This window comes from Galeopterus variegatus, unplaced genomic scaffold (genome assembly GCF_000696425.1).
Source record: "Galeopterus variegatus unplaced genomic scaffold, G_variegatus-3.0.2 Scaffold274, whole genome shotgun sequence".
NCBI lineage: Eukaryota > Metazoa > Chordata > Mammalia > Dermoptera > Cynocephalidae > Galeopterus > Galeopterus variegatus.
In genome coordinates this window covers 210,880-216,994 of record NW_007726385.1, presented here as the reverse complement: position 1 = coordinate 216,994, position 6,115 = coordinate 210,880, and positions in this window count along the sequence as shown.

The following is a 6,115-nucleotide window of genomic DNA, read 5'->3' as shown; positions in this document are numbered from 1 at the left end:
CGTGTACGGCTCCTCGGCTGGGCTCCGTCCAGGCCGGACAGCCTGAGGGACTCCCGCCTCGACGTCCGCCCCACCTCTGGGCGTAGGCGCCGTTCCGGGGCGGTGGCTGCCCTTCGCGGCTCTCTCCGCTCCTCCCCTCTCTCTGGGCCGGACTTCTCGGCAGGGAGCTTTTGCGAAGCTGGACTCACCACTCCTGCTGTGACCGTTTTCTGTTTGTCTAGTGCGCCGTTCACCAGGTGATTTCAAAGCGCTTTGCGCGGTGGGGCGCAAATCCTCTTGGTTAGTGGGCCCGGCCGCCCCGCACTTTCCAGGGAGCGCTGAGGGTAAGTGTCTCGCCGGGAGTCACGTTTCAAATGGAAAAGAGAGTCCTAACTCAGTTCCTTGATGTCGTATTTCGGCTCACTACTCACAAACCGCTGCCCTTTTGCCCCGGGGCTCCCCGCCTCCTCTCATGGTGGCTGTCACAGAGGTTTCCTCTGCGTTTTCCAAGGTCTGGCTAAGCGCATGTGTGTCCGAAGAAGACAAACGACAAGCAGTCTCACGTGTTTGATATTTTTTCCCCTTTATGTACTCCTACGACATGTGGAAGGCATCCTTCTCCACCTTACTGACTTCCTTTTGGATTTTTTGTTCAGGAAATTGGAAAAACAAAGAAATCACACGTCCAATTCAGTCATTTCTTTGAGTTCTTCAACCCCACTATTAACTCCATTCACACAACAGCATTATCATTAAACATGTTTGAAAGCCTACCACGTGGTAGGGAGTCCTCTGCCTCTATCCAGATACCTTTTGAATTATCTTAGATTCTTAGATTTTTGTAATTTGTAAGCCACCTAAGGGTTGTGGTTATACTTACGAAAGATTAGTTATTGAGGCCTTTTTGTGCAGCAAACAGTGCTCTAAGTGCTTTATATATATTAACTCATTTACTGCTAACTATCCTTTAGTACTTCATTTTCTTAGAACAGAAAACTGAAGCTCAGAGAAGTTAAGTTGCTAGTACATTGTGGAGTATACTAACATTTATAAAGCAAATATATTTCACAGGGCCTAGTTTCCAAAGCCCTGTAGTTGCAGGTATAACCTAACTTTTTAAAATTACGTATGGAAATGTTAAGCTTGCAAAAGACAGGAAACTTTCCCCAGACTAAAATCTCTGATGTAGATAAAGAATTGTAACACAGCAAATTGCTGGCTCAAGGACAGATTCCCTTGGAGCAGGTTAACCTAAAGTTGATTTATTGTTATGCAAAAATACTGAGGAAACTGCTGTAGGAAAAGACAGTATTTGCTAAGAACAGGCTTTTAGGGCTGGCCCATGGCTCACTCGGGAGAGTGAGGTGCTGATAACACCAAGGCCATAGGTTTGGATCCTATATAGGGATGGCCGGTTCGCTCACTGGCTGAGCGTGGTGCTGACAACACCAAGTCAAGGGTTAAGATCCCCTTACCCATCATCTTTAAAAAAAAAAAAAAAAAAAAAGAAATGGGCTTTGAGTAATCCTTTGCATCTCTGTCACCCAGGGGAAGAGAGGTGACAAAGAAAGTGCAACAGTACATATGCGTAAGAAAATAAGTGATTCATTTTCAGAAATGACTTATCTGAGGGTGTTTTAACTGATTCAGGCCCAGCTGTGCAACAGTACATATGCGTAAGAAAATAATCTAAGTGATTCATTTTCAGAAATGACTTATCTGAGGGTGTTTTAACTGATTCAGGCCCAGCTGGAAAGTCGTCTGACTGGTCCAGCCCATTGCTGGAGGGTCGGTCCCTGAACAGATAGAGCTCTCCTTGAGGTGGTGATTAGTTACTAGCCCCTATTATTTTCTTCCAACAGACAGAGCTCTCCTTGAGATGGTTATTAGTTACTAGCCCCCATTGCTTTTCATTCCCTGGTGTTTTTCCTTTCACAGGGCTTTAGCAGGCCTTTTTCATGGGCTTGTTCTGAGCCCTCAGACAAAGAAATTTCTTACAATGGTGTAATAAATTGGGGTAATAAATCTTAGGCATCCTCTGGGAAGATTGTGTTTCCTGTAGTACTCTCAGCCAGTGAGGAACTGGGGGGAGGGACTTGCATACTAGGGGATAAATTGCTTGCTACAGCCCTTTTCCGTGTGCCTGTCCCATTCACAGACACCCAAACCTTGCAACGCCATAATTAAAGTCTCACTTCGCTGTACCTCATGTCTCCATGTCCATCCTTTGGCATCGGACAGGTGACAGCATTTCTCACAATATGTAGATCCGGTATATAGTGGATCTACAATTTGAACCTGGGCTATAACCTGTCTTTAAGATGAGAATGTAAACATGGGTAGGGAATTCCCTCTCTAAAATGTTATTTTAGACTTCCCCCTTAAATTCAAGAAGCACTTGCTCTGAGAATATCTTTTCTGAGCAAAGTCCTACAGTGAGAAGAGCATGATTTTTAGTTTGCTATCAAGTGTCAAATAGCACATTCTGTACTCAAACTTTTCTGGAAGAGCCAATTGGTAAGATGCTAAATATCAATCTGAGCAAAAGAAGGAAAACCAAAGTGTGTTTTTCCTATTCTCTGTTCTTTTTACTGAACCTAGGGCCGGCTGCCTGCCCCAAACAAAAAACCCTGGCTTGGCTCGCCAAAATCTGTTACAGAACCCAGGGCATTCAGGTCCTGGCTGAGACTTGCCAAAATCTTGTTACCCAGGGCATTCAGCTTTTGGCTTAGGCTCACCAAAATCTTGTTACCAAACCCAAGTCTGGCTGCCTGCCCCAAACAAAAAAAAAACAACAAAAGCCGGGCCGGCCTGTGGCTCACTCGGGAGAGTGCGGTGCTGATAACACCAAGGCCACGGGTTCGGATCCCATAAAGGGATGGCTGGTTCACTCATTGGCTGAGCGTGGTGCTGACAGCACCGAGTCAAGGGTTAAGATCCCCTTACCGGTCATCTTTAAAAAAAAAAAAAACAACAACAAAAAAACCCACCCCAAAAGCCAAATGTTGGTGCAAACAGAAGTCAGCTTTTGTTCAATAATACCAGTGACCTGAGGAGAGATGTCTCTCTGGTAAACCTGAAGGAGAATGGCCAAACTAAAACCATCTCAAAGCCTCAGATTTATTGAGGGGGTTTTAAAGAGGGTTAAGGGAATGGAATTAAAAAGCAGGAGGGAGGTGTGGGGGCTATGTGTAAGGAGCCAGATGCAAAGCTCCCTCTGGTTTCTCTTCCTTTCCTTGATGTTATCTTACAGTCCTGCTTCAGGGTGATCAGCATAGCTTTATTGATGTCTCCCTTGGTTTCTCAGGGTCTGCATACTATGTGCCTAGTGGCATCTTTGCAACTCCAGGCTGACTGGAAAACAACTTTACATTTATGTGAATTGTCATCCTGCCCCATAACCAAGGTTCAAAATAGCAAATAGCCATGGGAAAAGAGGGAACTCAGAGAAATTCATGCTAAGGAAAAAACCGTGTCGCCCTCTCCCCCTTTTTTTTCTAAAGCTCATGCAGTGATAGGTCACAACGTGGCTTCAGTACTGCTCACTCCAACATTCTCAATACAAAACAGCACCAAAATGTGCGTGGATTTCTCCCCACCAGCAACCAATTGATTCTGTAGCAGACACCAGCTAGGTGTCCTTCAATTCAATTCTGACACTTATCTACTGGAAGAAAGCATCAGATCCCACAGGTTAAAGGCTCAGTCTGATAAAACTGCCCCCCACTTCAGACACCAGCCGACAAGTCTAGGCCAGCTTATGACCGACCAGCCATAAATCTGGCTTCCCATGACCCCCTCCTTGGGTTTGATTAATTTGCTAGAGCAGCTCACAGTATTCAGGGAAACACTTTACTTACATTTACCAGTTTATTACAAAGGGTATTATAAAGGATACAGATGAACAACCAGATAATAGAGATGCATAGAGCAAGGTGTGTGGGAGGCAGCATGGAGATTCAATGCCTTCTCCAGGAACTTTCACCTGTTCAGCTATCTGTAAGCCTCCTTTGCCCACCCAAATTCAGTTCTTTTGGATTTTTATGGAAGCTGCATTAGATAAGCATGATTGATTAAATAATTGATCATTGGTGATAACTTAATCTTCAGTTCCTCTCTCCCTCCCTGGAGATTGGGAGCTGGGGGTAAAAGTCTCAACCCTCTAATCATGCCTTGGTCTTTCCGATGACCAACACCCCTTCTGAAGCTATCTAGGGGTCACCAGCCATACAAAAGGTACTCATCACTCAGGAAGTTACAAGGATTTTAGGAGCTGTATGTCAGGAAACGGGAATGAAGACCAAATACAGTATTTCACAATATTACAATTATTGTAGAATACATGCCTTGATATTTGGCTTACCTAACCAAGACTTTAATATAACTACCTCATGGGATTGGATAGAGGACATATAGGATAGTGGTGAGCGAGTTGCCTGGAAAAAAGAAAAAAGTACATCATAACTATTAACGAGACCATTGGAATCTGATGACTTCTTGTCCCAGATTCCCAACTGTGTTTGTGCAAATAAGACTTGATAGTAGTTGAACACAGAAACAAGAGACTTTCTTTCAGGTAGATCCCTGAAACGGAACCCTGCCTCTTGCTCACTAAATCCTGTGGTCCAAACCCTGACTCTTGGATAGGTTAACGTCTCAAATGGCTGCTCGTTCTTGTTGCCTAGAAAGAGTGGCCAAGGCCAGCATTATTAGACCTTGGTTAATCCCTAATTTCACCAACCACTGAAGGTCTAGTTTTTTGACTCGAGACAAATTCAAGACAACAAAATTTGTACTGATGGCGTTTTGGATTGGGGCTTTCCACAGCTGACGTTATTCTGGAAAAATAACCCACAGGAAACTACCTTAACAGACTAGATCTCGGCTTAGCTGTTCACCACAAAGGTGGTGAAGTACTTTTGGCTTGTATTTTAGCCGCTCGCCATTGTCTTTTTTCGTGTAATTGCTCTCTCCGCAGAGGCTGTGAATGGAGAATTCTCCCTAAGGTCAGCGTTTAATTAATTGCCTCGCTTTGGCTGCTACAGTGTTACAAATCTTGGAATGTACAGCATCAATCCTACCATTAAACTTGCCTGGAGCATGCCAGCACGTCGGACACTGGTGCTTCAGCAACTGCCTCAGCCACTGAACTAAGCAGGAGGTTCATTTTACAGTTTACTATCTCCGTGAGCCGCCGTTCGAGGCGCGGGACCCACTCGAAACCCAGATTGGGCCTCACCTCTGTCCATCATAGGCTGGCCCTGGGCACCGACTGTTTTGCAGTAGGATTTGGAAGCTGAGCACCGCCTCTGGAAACGAGGGGCGTGAAGGGGCGGGGAGGGAAACTGCTGCATGTATTTCTCTCCCTATTGGATGGCTGGTGCGTCAGTCATACTCTGCTCTGCTCCCGTTGGCAGGAAGGCGCCAGGCGGGTAGCGTAGACACGCTACAGCCCCTCTCCAGTTGGATCGAGGCGCGTGACGTCTCCAACATTTGTTTTGGGGGTTTGGATCATTAATTATTCATTAGGTACTTGAAAGGGCTGCAGCGATTGGTGGCTGAGAACCCTGTTCGATTGTTTCTTAGCTAGAGATATGTGTCACTACGCGGCGGGAGAAGCTTCGTATAAATTATTCCGACGATGGGGGCGGGGCCACACATAAATTAGTCAAATGAACCGCGGGAGGGTGGGAAGCCGGCTACGAATTAGCCTAAGTTATTAAAGATGGCGGCGGAGCGGAGTCGCTCCTCTGTGGACTCGCCGGTCCCGGCCTCTATGTTCGCCCCCGAGCCCAGCTCCCCGGGGGCGGCCAGGGCCGCGGCGGCCGCCGCCCGGCTCCACGGCGGCTTCGACTCGGACTGCAGCGAGGACGGCGAGGCGCTCAACGGCGAGCCGGAGCTGGACCTCACCAGCAAGGTAGGCCCGGGTGGAGGTGGCGGCTGGCGCTGAGGGGGGCGGGCGACGGGTCGAGCAGTCTCTCGGGCGACGGCGGGGCCAGCTGGCCGTCCTGTCCGCGGGAGGGGGCTGAGCCCGCCCACCTGCCGGTTCCCGGGACTTGCGGTCTCGCGCCCGAGGGGCCGCCACCAGGCTCCTCCTCACCCCCCGGCGCCCTGGCCTCACCCCTCCCACCAGCAG